The sequence below is a fragment of the Thalassophryne amazonica genome, chromosome 12 (genome assembly GCF_902500255.1).
Source record: "Thalassophryne amazonica chromosome 12, fThaAma1.1, whole genome shotgun sequence".
Taxonomy (NCBI): Eukaryota; Metazoa; Chordata; class Actinopteri; order Batrachoidiformes; family Batrachoididae; genus Thalassophryne; species Thalassophryne amazonica.
In genome coordinates this window covers 85,051,280-85,067,847 of record NC_047114.1, presented here as the reverse complement: position 1 = coordinate 85,067,847, position 16,568 = coordinate 85,051,280, and the positions used below count along the sequence as shown (strand labels likewise).

Here is a 16,568-nt window from a genome sequence, read left to right as displayed (position 1 = left end):
TCTTGAAACAATTTTTTTTCAATAATTATAAAATGCAATGGAAAAATGATATTTGCAAGAAAACAAAACTAAGGAATTATATACAATTTAAGGAGGAATACCAGACTGAGCCTTATGTGAAGTTAAATTTGTCCCGGAAGCAGCGGTCCCTTTGTGCTCAGATTAGATCTGGTAGTCTTCCTCTGGCAGTGGAAGTGGGCAGGTATAAGGGTCTCTGAATAGGAGAGAGTTTGTATTTTTTGTGACCTTGATGTTGTGGAAGATGAGTATCATTTTGTTCTTTACTGTCCTTTGTATTCTGATTCAAGACTTTGTTTATTTCAGTGTGTGCAAAAAAAATAACGTAGATGAAAAGTTTGAGTTGGATGTTTGAAAAAGAAACATTTGCTTTTGCCGTTTTTGTTTGTAAAGCCTGGGAAAGGAGGCAACAGGTGTTTTGTACCCAGTTGTATCTTGAAATTGTGCAACTTGTGATATGTATGTGGTTATTTTGTTTTGGATATGGAGTGTCTTATAAGTCCATGTGGGCTGGGCACCAGTGGTGCATGACACTTTAATAAAAAATCAATCAATCAAAAAAAGTAAAACTTTTCAACTGTTCCCCTTGTTTTCACAGCAGATCCAATTTGCATCAGCATGTTGATTTGGCACAAATTCTACAATACATTATATGGAGAAATGTGGCAGGGGTGGGGTTTGAACCAGGATGCTTTTGCACGGAAAACAAGTGCACTAATCACTTGGCCACACCTCTGCCTACAATGGATTATTAAAAATACTTAAATTTGTCAGACAGTGAGACAATAATTCAATGAAAATATTCAGTTGATAATTGCTAGTAAATGTTACTTGAGTTATTCTTTTAAATAAACTACTATATGCAAGTAAAATTTACTTAAGAATTCTCCTTGTAAAATTTACTTGGAATTTCTGAGTGAAAAAACTTGCCTATTCTTTTTCAAGTAAACATCACTCCAAATTTTTTTCAGTATATCTTCAGATCAGGTTTGGGAGCATACTCATATGCTGGTGACCATGCATATAGCAGCATCCAACACTCGATGGAACTGTCCTTGATCTTTTATATCTTTTATATCGTTTATATACATGTTTCTCATATATTATATAAAAACATAAAAGCTAGTTAGAAATAAACACTCCTAAAACTGAAAACGCTGTTTTCGCTACACCTCTGAACCTATTTACAAGCCATTTCGTGGACGTTAGCATGGTGACATCACAGGCTGGTAGCTAGTTGCAAAATTCTGTTTCGCTTGTGTGTAAATATATCCTCTTTGTCATATATTATGTAAAGGCTAGTGAGAAATAAACACTTCTAAAACTGAAAATGCTGTTTTTGGAACCTAATAACATCTCTGAACTTATTTACATTTTGCGGACGTTAGCATAAATATATCTTCTTTGTCATATATTATGTAATCTCGTAATTAGGAGATCTTTTCTCCTAATTATGAAATCAGCGGGTTTTTATTATCCAGTGAATGCAATATGCTTCCGTAGAAAACAGAACAAACCTTCAATAAAGACTTTCATAAAAGCCAAGAATTTTTTCTTTGGCAATACTTTAAAAATGTAGCATAACTGAAAACAGATTTTCCCCAAAAGTCAGCTGTCCTCTGTATATAGTACAAACGACCACATCTAGAACCAGTGGTTCCCTGCGGGTCAACATCCTAGTAAAATATTATCCTGGTGTGATACAAAATATTTTAGTAACATACAAAAGAATATTTCCGGCCCCACACAATAGGATAAGGGTTAACAAATAATTACTGGACCACCACTGTTTTGTGATAAGAAGCGCACCACTGCAATTGCAAAAAAAAAAAAAGACCTCGTAGTGGCACTTTTTTCCTCCCTGCAAAAATAGTGTGTAACACTCAGCACAATCCTCCACACCACACAACATAGAACATTCGATGTTGCGTCGCCTCCGATTCCTTCACGCGCTCCAGGCTCTCACCAATGTGCAGGCTACACAGGAAATTTTGCTGAGTAAAATTTTCTCTGCTGGGATAACATTTGGTCCCAGTCTAAATAGAGTTAAATATACTCTACCACAGGGCTAAAACAACTCAACACAGTGTAAAATCAACTCAACACAGTGTAAAACCACTTGCATTGACTAGACGGCGTCAGTCCGCGCTGCCTTCACTGCACATGTCATCAGCCGCGGTTCACCGATTAACACCTCGTTTCTGCTTAAAACTGCACTCCAGTCATCATCTATCTCAGCGACAGATATCTGAAGCTTTTAAACAACAATCATTTCCACATAAATTCAGCATTATTTCATCAGAAAAGGCGGAGGAAGCGGTCACAGCGCCACAGCTACGGGCTGCTAGCTGTTGCGTTCACCGACCATCCGTCATTTCAAAGCGTTGTGGATTAGCGGCTCGTCCCTCCTTAAAATGGCCTAGTTTCTGCTTAAAACTGACTTTAGAATGATTTAAGAGGTTTTACCTTTATCATCTGATGATTAACTAGAAGCACTCGGAGAGCACAAACCTCTGCCAAGGCCATAGGGTCACTGACGTCACATGGAATACCCTTTGGCAAAGAGACTTATTCCACGTCATTTCACACATCTACCGTCATGTTTCAGATTCAGTGGTTAACCCTCTGGGGTCCAAGGGCATTTTTTGGACAGTTCACTCGCCTGGCAGAAATGTTTTATTATTGCTGTTAACAGCTCTCCCTGCATCCCACAATCAAGTTTTATGTCTCTTTTTTTCAGGACAACCTGTACTTTCAATATATATATATATATATATATATATATATATATATATATATATATATATATATATATATATATATATACATATATATATATATATATATATATATACATATATATATATATATATATATATATGCTGTGTTTTATAAGTGTAATAAAGGTTTACAATCAGAAATAAGAAAGGAAAAAGTAAAACGGAAAATAATTTTCCACACACATTTATTCAAAACACACAGCAAACTTTAATAAACTAGTAATACGTCACTCCTAAAAACAATCTCTGGTGTGTCACGTGAGGTGAATCTGCCCTACGATTGGATTTTGGAAAACCATGTGACAGTTCCGATTGGACACTCACATTGCTCACGTCATCACACAGCTTCAGGAGATGTGCTTCATGCGCACTACTGTGCTTCTTTATTATATATTTTAACTACAATTACACTTGCTTTCTCAGAAATCATGAATATTATTTGTTGACCAAGACAGCGAGCGCTCAGGCAGCTTGTAACAAAGTAAATCAAGACCTCTTTAAAAGTGCCCAATTATCAATTCAATGAGCTCATATCAGTCCAGGTGTCTTCAAACAGTCTAAATCTCTCATAGACACACTGATTATGCATCTTCAAACTTTTCTGAAGTAACTGTTTTATGTCTCTTTTATGTCAAAATGTGACTGGACACATATACATTTTGTGATAAGCACCACTGGATTCCTTGGCCCTGAACAGAATGTGTATTTTGCCACTGCAATCAAGTTCCTAGGCCAGGGGTTTTCAGTGATCCCCCCCCCCCCAAGAACAAATGAACAGCTGTGATGCCCCCCTCCCCACACACATCCAGGGTTTTCATGTATCCCATAATCCCTTGCGCACCAGAGTCGCTGCAGTCAAAACAACATAGAGAATCCACATGATGACAGTTGTAGATGAATATTATACTACAAAAATGTATTTTTTATGCTTTTCGTCACGTTAATAAGAAACTGCTGCACGATACCCTGAAAACTTACTAAAACAAATATAACAAATAATCCGTGTCTGCTACGTTTAATCTGCGTGGAATTTAATAAGCGCTAACTGAATTTCAGACATATTATATATATTAGTCTGGAACAAAGAGGACAGACAGTGTTGTAAAGAACAATAATTAAGACGTTAAAGAGCAAACTTCACTTTCCCCCAGAACGACATGATCAGGAAGCGAGCGTAGCTCACAGCAGCTCCCATTGAAAATAACAGAGAGACAGCCTGTGATTCTCACATGTTTACATAAAACAAACACAATAACAACATGTAAAAACCCAGAGAATATATTCATGAGAGTTTTAGGCACAATATAAACATAGTTTTATGTTGCGATGTTCATGCTGTCGTCCGTGTGCAGCGGTTAAAGTGCAGCGTGATCAGAGCGTCTCAATGCAGTTCTCAATGTTACTGAGATCTCGCAGAGTTGTGACCTCTCTGAGGTTTTGCGGGATTTGAAACCTGAAAAGGGTGGATACACACAATGGACAATTTTCAAGTTGCGCCGCCATTTTGAAACCAAGACTTCCAGTTAGTGAGCCCCTTGCTCGCGTGTTTGGCATCATTAGAAACAACATTAGAAACAACAGCTTGTTATGACGCCTCACGGAGCAGCTAACCGATTGGATGTTACAACACCTCACGGAGCGGCTAACCAATCAGTTATTATGACGCCTCACTGAGCGGCTGACTGATCAGTTAGTATGACGCCTCACGGAGCGGCTAACCGATCAGTTATTATGACGCCTCACGGAGCGACTGACTGACCGGTTAGTATGACACTTCGCGGAGCAGCTAACCGATCGGATGTTACAACACCTCATGGAGCGGCTAACCAATCAGTTATTATGACGCCTCACTGAGCGGCTGACCGATCAGTTAGTATGGCGCCTCACGGAGCAGCTATCCGATCAGTTATTATGACGCCTCACGGAGCGACTGACTGACCGGTTAGTATGACACCTCACACAGCAGCTAACCGATCGGTTATTATGACGCCTCACGGAGCGGTTGACCAATCGGTTGTTATGACACCTCACGGAGCGACTGACTGATCAGTTAGTATGACACCTCACAGAGCGGCTAACCGATCAGTTAGTATGACGCCTCACGGAGCGGCTAACCAATCAGTTATTATGATGCCTCACTGAGCGGCTGACCGATCAGTTAGTATGATGCCTCACGGAGCGGCTAACGGATCAGTTATTATGATGCCTCACGGAAAGACTGACCGATCAGTTAGTATGACGCCTCACAGAGCGGCTAACCGATCGAAGGTGGACACTGGTTAAACAATGTCTCCGGAAGTCAGCTTAAGTTCAGATTTCTTGTTTCTTTTTGCCTTCGGTGTCTTTCGTTAGTGCTGTGTGACTGGGGAAAGTTCAACAACCAAAATAGATGACTTTCCGCTCCGGCGTATTTCCCATGATCCTGTGCGCATGCGCCATCTTGTGTGGCTGTCGAACGTTACCGGACACTGATTCAGTAGTTCGTCAACCACAGACGGGTTTTTTTGGCCGTTTTTTTCGCCGCGAGCAATGGTGCACACATGCGTTGTGTGGGGCTGTATGAATCGTGCTGTTCCTGGAGATAATAAGCAACAGTTTTTTGACATTCCAAAGGTAATTAAGAACCAAGGAGCTGAAACGGAACGCTTGTTGACCGAGCGGCGGAATCAATGGCTGGCCAGGATCAACTGAGAGGGCTTCAATCCCGATCCCCTAAAACGTCATTATAAAGTCTATAGCGACCATTTCATCACAGGCAAGTAACATGAAGTGTGTTTAATAAAGTTTTAAACAAAAATGGTACAAATGGCCCGGGTGGAGAGTGAGTAAAGGTGGGGGTGGGGGTGTTACTTGCAAGCTAATACTTTTTTCTTACAGCGTCGGTGCATGAACTGGTTGTTAGAAACACAATATTTCACTGATCTTTAAGTTTTAAATGAAGACACTCACACCATATACCAGATAGTTGACGATATCTGGGAAGGTGATAGCTGGGAGCGCTCCCTTTCAGCAATTTTCAGCGATTTTCTGCAAATACCTCGTTTTGCTAATTGGATCCCATGTGTCACAATATCTCGGTTTTTCCTTTGCGCTATTTTTATCCATCTTCGACGGCAGCATTATTGTGGCAATGCACACAAAGAAAGTAGCCACACAATATAGTGGACTGTGGAATTGTGGGATATCTGTGACGTCATCAGAAAGTTGTCTATACCATCATTCTGAGCGCAGTGAACATGTTTCACTATTATTTGATTTCTTTGTGCGACAAGCATTCAAAAGGTGATTCCTACCTCCACACAACTCCAAACAGTGACGAGAAAGTTTCTTGATAGTTCTTGTTGAACAAAACCGCATCTCCCTAACCGGACAGAGTTGTGATGTCATCACGCATGCGCGTCGGCGCTGCTCTATCACAACTTGAAAATCCCAAATTTCAACATCTTCATGTGTTTCGTTTTATTCTTTTACACGTTAAACACATTTGAAATATATTTATGTGTTTTTAAGGAACTGTGCATTTAAACGTTTTACAGCCTTTTCAAACATTTAAAATGTGTTTTTCAAAACCTTTCTATTCTTCTTTTTTTGTAACCTTTTGTCATATTTTAAACATCATTTTTTTAACATTTAAACATGTCTGTGTTTTTAAACATCTTTGACATTAACACATTTTAACATAATAATATTAATTAAACTTTTATACATATTTAGTCTCTTATTTAGTTTCACCTCTTGTTTAGTGCGAGCAGTGAGTCTGGGTCTTTGATACGCACAGGCGGCTGATGCGGGGACGCACTGTGGAGAGGCGCAAACATAGATCGTCCTATACTTTCTTCTTTTTTGGTTGCCCCAAACTCTGTCTTCTCACTGGTACATAAAAATGTATCCATGTTAACTAACAATATTTTCTTTTTCCTTTTCCCACTCTTCTTTTGTTGGTTAACAGTGTTTACAGTCATTTATTTGCTGCCCAAAGAACTCTGGCACCCCACAGTTTGAAAACCACTGTCCTAGGCCACTGAGAAGAGATTTGTGTCATCTCCTGGCAGGTGATTTGCAGACCAACATCAACTTATCCATGTGCGCTGCCGTTGCTGTTTTCTTTTCTTTTCCTTGTCTCCTGATATCACTGAATCAGCATCATATGGCTCTTCTGGTGATCTTCACAGGAGAGGACTCGCCACCATCTCCTCCCTGCCCTCCCTCTCCAAGTACCTTTGGTGGATGAGCGCTCTCATCCTTTTACCTCACACACCTCCTCGCCAGAAAACATCTCACTTCTGTCACCTACCCGAATCCGCCATCTGAAAAGCAATGTACCAGGTTCAAGTGTGCCCACCTCTGAAAGCGATGACACGTGATGCTCTCATTGGTTTACTTGTTGTTATACCCAGAACATACATATTCTTTTTGGAAAATAAACAAATGAATGAATGAATCCATCCCATTCTGTTTTTCAACACAGAAATTTAAAAACAATAAATGTGATCATCCTGTATGTCTCCAGATTAAATGAGCATATAATGCAGACAAACCTTTTTGCATCTAGTGAACTTTGATGCACCAAATCAATTGGAAAGCAACTTTATTCTGCCTGTAGACATGTCTGCCACCAGCCATTATATGTATGGGGTTTGATCTCAGACTCCGTAAGGTTTTCTGAGGCATCTTTTGATCTCAAAGGCTGAAGACCCACAAACATGTCTGTTGCTGCTGAGTTAAATAAATCTCTCCAAACTGATACAGGTACACTTCTGAGTACATGAATTCATTGAAAGCCTTGATTCTGGTAAATCGCACACGCAGACACTGCAACTCTTCCCTTGGCTTCTCAAGTGTTGCAGTTGAGGTATTCATTGATTTTCACAGCATTGTTCGCAAAATCAATGTCATTAAACTTTTACTCATCCACAAAGGCACCAAAGCTGCTAGTTTTCACAACCCCAGTAATTCACACAAGCTCGAGAAAAAAAGAAAGGGGAAAAATAAAGGAACCAGAACACATTCCAGATGAATGCCCCAGTTCCACACAGCACTCACAGTACCTGTTTATATGAGCGAAGCACCGTGCAGAGGTGCAAAGCTCACTCAATGGTAGATGAAGCCACAAACCGGAAATGGCACAAAAAAATCTGCCCGTGGTAGACGAAGCCACAAACCGGACAACATTGTCGTAAAAAAAAAAAAAAAGAAAGAATTGTAAGCTCTTCAGCATCTCACCATGTCATTTAGGTCCTTCAGACATTTTTTTTTTTTTTTTTTGAGTAAATGTTTCAGGGGAGCATTAGCATGACTAAAACCGTTCAGCTCGGCACTCTGCTCTCCAGACTCCCCGCCTTTTTTTTTTTTTTTTTTTTTGTAGTTCAAGTTTTGATTGGCATTTTTCACTTGGAACATGGCAAAATCCTTGACCTTACATCACATCATTTGGCTAGCTGACAAATGACAGGATAATTACAGTTAACAGAAACAAAAGACCAAAAGGGTTCCCATACTGAGAGGTAATTATTATTTCTATTTTCAATTTATAAAGCATATACTCATATGAAGCAACCCTAATCATCATGTTTACCCATTCCTTAATGTGTGGGGCTTTGGAAGATATCCAGTGTTTCAGAATCACTCTAGCAGCTACTGAAACTCCTACCATAATTCGCCCTATTGACATATCCCATAATCCCTTGCGCGCCAGATAGTCGCTGCAGTCAAACAACATAGAAAATCCACATGATGACAATTGTAAATGAATATTATACTACAAAAATGTAATTTTTTTATTCTTTTCGTCACGTTAATAAGAGACTGCTGCATGATACCCTGAAAACTTGCTAAAACATAACAAATAATCCGTGTCTGCTAAGTTTAATCTGCGTGGAATTTAATAAACGCAAACCGAATTGCAGACATATTATATATATTAGTCTGGAACAACGTCTATGAACCCAGAGAATATATTCATGAGAGTTTTAGGCATAATATAAAATAGTTTTATGTTGCAATGTTAGTGGTGTTGTCCGTGTGGAGCGGTTAAAGTGCAGCCCGATCAGAGCGTCTCAATGCAGTTCTCAATGTTACTGAGATCTCACAGCGCAGCGACCTCTTCGACGTTTTGCAGGATTTGAAATGTCAATAGGATGAATACATAAAATTTATCCATTGATATGTTTTGTATTTGTTGTTCATCACCCAGTAAACATAATCTTGGACAAGTTGGCACAACTCTTCCTAACCAGTCCACTCACTACACTTAAAATATCTGACCAGAACTTATTAATGACTGGACATTCCCATAGACAGTGCATCAGAGTGCTGGTATCTTTTTAACATTTGACCCCCCGCCCCTGTCTTTTAAGCATTTTTCTTTTTTTGTTCCCCCAGAAGCTGAAAGGTTTTTGCCATGCTAATGCTCCCCTGAAGCATTTACTCAAAAAAAAAAAGTCTGAAGGACCTAAATGACATGGTGAGATGCTGAAGAGCTTTGCTCGTTCATGTCCGCGACATATACATATTAGGACACCTATGGTATCCGGCAACTTCTTGGGTATCCTGCAAATTTTTTCAGGGTGTCCCAGAAAGCAGCAAGTCAAAAATATTTTTTGAAAATGAACATAAGCTGCAAAAAAGCACAACTGACATTTACACGGAAGCAGTTGGTGGTTGACGTTTTGGCTGTGAAGACAGATGGCAGGAAGTAAGTGGGACTAAATCCTGCTAAGGATAATCCTTTGCAAGCGCCTTTCTCTTAACTCTTGGACCCAATAAATAAGTACCAGAACCCTTGTTCTCTTGCTAGACCAAGGCCTCAACAGAATATGCCTGTGGTCTACCTTACCAGGTCTTTTGACAGTAATGAAACAATTCAGAAGCATGAAAGTCTGCACACAACCCTATAAGCAAAGTGTGGATTTTTCTTTTTCAAGGACTAAAATAGATGCGACTGCACTTTTAAATTGGCCTTCTCTTATCAAGATAATAAATAGTGTAAGTAATAACGTTGAGACAATTCTAATCTAGTACAATCTTTTTAGCACCATAACAATTTGACACCATCCATGTAATTTAAAGTTATTTTAGTAAGCAGAAATTCCTATCTCCTTGTTATCTGACATTTGGCTCGTACATACCTGGACCAGAAAGTGTGATTGAATCACATTATCATCACTACTTTTCAGACGTTTTCATGTAACTTGCAGTAACTCTCACCCAGAGTGTAGTTTAATTCTTCCAAATATTTCCTCTTAGGGAATAGAGCAATGTGGGAAAAAAAAATCTCTGCTAGATGGGCTTCAATCTGTCCAACTGATGAACAGTAACTGCACTCATTAATATGTTTGAGTGCATGTTGGTTAATGACACAAAGAAGCTCCATGTGTTCTAATTAACTTCCACTTGCTGTTTCCTGCATAACTGAACACTTTTGTTGATTTGTAATATAGTAAGATGAAAGCAGGTTCCTTGAAAAATATTCTAAACATTGCTGGAGGTTTTTATTATGAGGCTGTATCATTGTTTTTCTTGAAGCCTACACTGTGTAATATCAATGGTGCGTGCTATATAGTGTTTTAAAATATATTGCATTGTTCCAAATATGTGGGTGCCATGACGACTTGGTGGTTAGCACTGTTGCCTCCTGTTCAGGGTGTACCACGATTCTCGCCTAGTGACTGCCGGGATAGGCTCCAGTTCCCTTGTGACATTAATTGGAATAGGCCAGAATGGAGAATAAATATTCCAAACATAAGATAACCCTTATTATAAAACAACACCTGCATTCCTTTGTCAAGACACAGTATTCTTTGGAAAAAAGACTCTCTTAAGACCAAATCTTCTTTTTATTAAGAACATTTTTTTTTTATTCGAAAATAATGCCAATAAAAGCACATTTTATGGGCAGCCCATCGTTTCTTTTTTCAAGCACGTACTGACACACTCACTTGTCAATATCTTGGAAGCAGATATTTTTAGGACCATGGTAAACTTTTCTGATGAAAAGTGTTTTTATCTTTCTGGGATTGCCATCTTCCAACATTACACTCTGTCACGCACCATATTCCTTGGATGCTTGAGAGCTCTTTGATGAGTCTGCAGTATGTATCACCATGACTGAGCCACACTCTTTTCAAGCTAAATCACTATGTCTTGCTGTCATCCAGCACCGTCATCGCTGCTTCAGTTCTTGGGGAGGGGCAGACGCATGCTGTTGCAAATATATATGACGTAATATTTTAGACAATGAATATAAGACAACTCCATTTTTTCAAATGTAATTTTTAAAAAGCTATTATATAATGGCTGAGTGGATCCTTGTCATTTGATTGGTGCTTTGTATGTCACATGACATGGATTAATTCATCCCATTTGTGTTGCATTGCATTCAGAGTGCAGTTGGGTTCCATTTAGAGTGCAAATTTGGTTCCATACGTTTGGTACCATTGCACTCTGCACATGTGCACAGACACATGGACACACATGCACACGCACATGTCTTCATGCACGCGCACTCAGACATGCGCATGCTCACACATTCACACTCGCATGCACACGCACACACAAAACAAATCCACTGCGCTGTCTAGAGGTTGTTAGCAGGAAGAAAGAATGAAAAGCTGGACTCATTTCTGATGTGATTTTTTTTTTTCTGCTTCTTTGAGGATGTACACAGTCTTTTTTTTGGTAGTACACGTGCACACAAGCACAGACCCGGTTGCATGTGTGTGTGTCCACGCACGGGGAACAGCGACACAATGATTTGATTGTGCTAACTGACGCTGCTAATTCTTTTTACACACACACACACACACACACACACATACACACAAAACCCACTCCTCTGTAAGCCATCTGGATGCATGAAGAGCTGTTCAGATGAAAAGCTGGCATGATTTTTGGCTGGACTGAGGAACTACACAAAGTCTTTTTTTTTATTTTTATGGAAGTCCAAAGTCAGTGCACAGCATCACTGAACTGCACGTCACAATTTGGACTTTAGCAGCAGTGGAACACCTAAATGTAAGTCCCTTTTCTGTTGTTTATAAATGGATAGAATATCAAATGACAAGGATCTATTTTAGCTGTTATATAAAACAAATAATGAATGTTTTTACATTCTTTCAATGAAATGAATATTTAATTTGGTGAAAGCTGGAACAAACCATTCAATGAGACGAATGAAATATTCATACCATTGAACTCATAAACATTCACTATTTGCATACCATCTTATATTTGGAACAATTTGGTAGTATTGTGGCAGTATGGTGGCTTTGTGGTTAGGGCTGTTGCCTCACAACATGGATTGCTTCCTGTCTGGTCCTTTCTGTGTAGAGTTTGCATGTTCACCCCATGTTTACATGTGTTCCTTCTGGGTGCTCTGGTTTCCTCCCACTTCTAAGACAACAGGATATATCTACATGCATGTAGTATTGTCAATTTAACTTTTTTTGTCCACTACAGAGGACATAATGAATGGGCTGGGTCTCAGAAGGATATTACAAAGAAAGCAAGAAGGGACCTTTATTATCATTGTACATACATACAACAAAATTTGTCCTCTACATTTAACCCATTCTAATTACAGTTAGACACAATCCAGCCACTAGGAGCAGTGGGCAGCCACAATCTGGTGATCGGGGGACCAACTCCAGAGTCCAGATGTAGAGACACTGCCTTGATCCGGAGCAGATAAAGGAGTAGATCCGAAATAAGCATGTTTTTGATTGTGGGATGAAACCAATGCAGACACAGGGAGAACATGCAAACTCCACACAGAAATGGCAAGAAGGGATACAACGACCTTCTTGCTGTGAGGGAATCAGTGCTAACCACTAAACCACCGTGCCACCAGCACTCATGTTGCCCATATTGTCTTGAAAATGAGTCACTGATGATTTTAAAAACTGTGATAGTTACAACAAGCACCAGTAATTCAACAGTCAAGTCCACCTTCAACATTTAATCGAAGGGTTAAGATGTAAAACCCAGTAAGTCCAACTTGTAAAAATTGGAGGAAATGTAGTTTAAAATGGCAGTTAAAGGAAAACACATGACAAAATGCACAGTTTTCCATAAATAAAACGAAAATAGTATCTTCAAATTCTTTAGTATTTGCACAGGATAATTACGGAAGCAGCTAAGTGCATGACGGCCTCAACTATTTTGGATTTACTGGCATCTGAACCCTTCACTTTCTTATATTACTTGTAAATGGTATTATTGCCACATCTGTGCATAGAAGCTAACTGGCGGATTTAACAAGTTTAAAGGATGGTGCTTTAATATCCAAACAATTGGGATCAGTCTCATTACTACTGTATATACCATTAATATAACCATTAATATATAGCAAGGTTGTTCTAGAGCTGTGATTAGTCAAATACAAATTATCCCAAAAATCACAAAAAGCAGGACAGATGTGGGAGCATGTGATCGTACTGCACATCCACCACACAATGGAACTACTTTGGTTTGTGAGTCCACAAAAAACAGACAACTGGACAATGAGCCTGAAAAAGAAATAGAATTGATATTTGAGGCAATATCAACGGTTTTATTAGTACCGCAGGAAAAAAATCACTGACAGCCAATCTGCAGTCTCTATTTTTAGGTTCTGTCTGCAGGCTGTGAAGAAAGATGGAACGAAAAATAGTGCTCTAATAATAAACTCAAAAGGTGATATCGCTGAAGTGTTTGTTGAGTGTGGTAATGGGCATGCCAAACAAAATTATGACTTCATTAAGGTTCAACAGCAAAAGGTAGTATTTCTCAACTTTTAAATATGTATTTGACAAATTGCCTGTGAAACTACACACATTTCACCTCTTCACATACATTTTTGTGACTGTACAGCTGAATACTTTTTCTTCTTCCTCTCATAGAATGTAGTGGCTGTCACTCCTGTTGTCAAATCTGCAGACTGCTGCGAAGTCTGTATTTATATATCAGTAATTGCAAATAATTCCTAAGCTTTTAAAAGAGCTGTGAAAAACTGACAAAAGATATATTCGTCGCTGTTCTCTGTCTATGCAATTGAATGGCACAGCAAAGCCACTCCACAGCGACCTCTAGCTAGCAGAGCTACGAAATCAAGGTGCATGCTGTTTTGGTGTGGGTGTTTTCTCTTTCACCAATTTGTGTTGCTTTTTGTGTCAAAGCAATAAATCACCAAACAAGTATTCCATATCATTCTTTCACCAAGACTAAAATTTTACTATAAAAGAGACAGCATCCTCATTTTCATTTGAAGGTATTTCAGTAATGTTGTGATAAAGTAACAGTGCTGTGCTCAACTGCTTCACTCAGGGAGCTGTGGTGGATTCTGCTCAGTGAGATAATGCATACTTCAACACATTGTATGCAGATCCTCTCCTGAAAACCTCTCACATCTGTCATCTATTGAGTCCGCCATCAAAACAGGAATGCACCAGGTTCAAGTCCACATGACTCTTAAAGTGAATCACATCATTCAAATATGGCCCAAAACACTCCATGGTTAATTAACAAGCTAAATATAACACCTTTGCACCTTATGTCTTACTTTGTTGTCAGTTTAAATAGCAAACTGAAGTTGAACATGCCCCAAATGTACAACCCCAAATCAAAAAGTTAGGACAATATGGAAAATACAAATTTTTTAAAGAAAAAGTGGTGATCCTTAAGCCCCCATCACACATAGCAAGAATCTGGAGGAACCATGTCCGACACGGCAAATATTACCATAATCCGACACAGTCAGGAGAAAAAAAGAGGCCTGATCATCAGTGTCAGGAACGCATCCAGACTGCCTCATGCACACCTGTAGGATGCAGCCCAAACATATTCAGACAAAGTCAGATGACACAGACTGCTATAAGACGGCACCGACATTGGAGCCGTTACTCACCCACTCACTCACCCATGCAATCAAATCTCTGCTCGTCTTCACATTCCCAGCACTAAACTGACCTCTCATCAGTGTGTGTTTCACATGACGGAGAGTGCGCGTGTACGTGCGAAGAACAGGTGACCCAAACAGCATGTGAATGTGTGACCGATGAAGTGTCCACTCAGCTGCGCACGTGTGTTCACAATGGCTGAATGAGCCGCTAAGCGAGTGTGTAGAAAAGTTGATCAAGCAGTGTGCGAGTGTGTGGCCAAAATGTTCACTCAGCTGTGGTATGTGTGTTCATAAACACTGTACCAGCCACTCTGCGTGCGGATGTGGGGTGTTCGAGCACAGGAGCTGTCCATGCAGAGAGTGCACAAACAGGCTGACAGCTGTCAGTGACCGCCTGCTGAAAAATGGCTTTAGGTGTTTGATCAGTATACACTTGCATTGCTAGATTTTATTTGTCGGCTGGACTCCATAACTGCTGTTGAACTGTGCTGGCAGTGCGCCAACTTCCCACATGTGCGCAACATTCAGATGCAGCCAGTGGACTTTTTTTTTTCTTTTTTAAACTCTTTTTGCTGTCATGTTACTTGATACGCATCTTAACACAACTGTAGTTGGATTATTGTTGTGGGACAGCACTTGGGATTTATTTATACCAGAGGTGGATTATGCATTTATCATCTGCACACAGCCGGGTGAAGGGACTTGACCAGCTGCCTGCGCTGCGCTCTGGAGCGCAAGGTACTGGAGGTGAGTTACATGTTTGTCATGTGGTTGGGAAAACATCTCCACATCATACCTGCTACAGACTTAGGAGGTGTACGTGTAATAATATGTGCGTTACAGCAGTGACATCCCATTCAGCTGCATTGCTGGGCGCTGCACCAAACCTCTGATGCGCGCACAGTGCCACATACATAACAACATTTCCTTCGTCCTCCCTGGCCAAAGCCCAGTGGAGGTGGACAAACGTGGCACAGCATGCCGGCAGGCTTTGCTGTGACCGATCAATCTCAGATCGGTGTACTCGATTAGTTGTGGGTGTTTTGTTTTGTTTTTTACAAGAATGAGCAACGTTGATAAACAAACCCCACCATATTTGTTTTTAAGCTAAGCGCCATTTCCACTAAAGTGAGTGCAGGCGTTGGTGGCGCCATGCAATGGTACAAAACATATGAAACCAAATTGCACTATCAGGGGAACCAAATTGGCACGGTTAATGGAACACAATGGAAAATGGATGAATGATCCATATCATGTGACATACAAACCACCAATCAAATAGCATGGATCTATTCAGGCGTTTTATATACACTTGTGCTCAAAATTTACATGCCCTTGCAGAATTTTTGATTTTTTGACCATTTGTCAGAGAATCTAAATGATAAGTAGTTATGATTAGTAGTTGGGTGAAGCCATTATTGTCAAGCACAACTGTGTTTACTCTTTTTAAATCATAATGACAACAGAACCACCCAAATGATCCTGCTCAAAAGTTTACATACCCCCATTCTTAATACCGTGTGTTGCCTTCTTTAACATCAATGACATCTTGGAGTCATTTGTAGTAGTTGACGAGGCTCTCTCTTGGTGAAGCTGCCACTGAATGTCTTGGACTCTATTAAATCAATTATGAAGAAATACAAACCATTGACACTATGGTAAATCTGCAAGGAGTAGACACTTCTCAAAAACTGAATGGGTGTGAGGAAAGCCACCAAGAAACCCAGACAACCCAGAAGAAGCATGTTTTGTGTTTTGTATCACCAGTTATCCATCTTCATGATGAAGTGGTATAGAGGAGGATTTTCTTAAAAAGAGACCTGAAAGTTCAGCTACAAATTGCCAGAAGGTACAACCTAGAATTGATCTGTTTGGGTGAAAGAATATCCTTCTCT

At 39.8% G+C, this 16,568-nt stretch overlaps 1 long non-coding RNA gene across 1 annotated transcript; it reads left to right on the top strand.

The window, feature by feature from the left end:
- The first annotated feature begins 1,565 nt into the window (after nucleotides 1-1,565).
- On the top strand, nucleotides 1,566-16,026 carry LOC117521710. Its single transcript, XR_004564029.1, has 3 exons — nucleotides 1,566-1,685; nucleotides 2,414-2,419; nucleotides 16,015-16,026. It is a non-coding gene; the product is annotated as an uncharacterized LOC117521710 (long non-coding RNA).
- The last annotated feature ends 542 nt before the right edge of the window (nucleotides 16,027-16,568 follow it).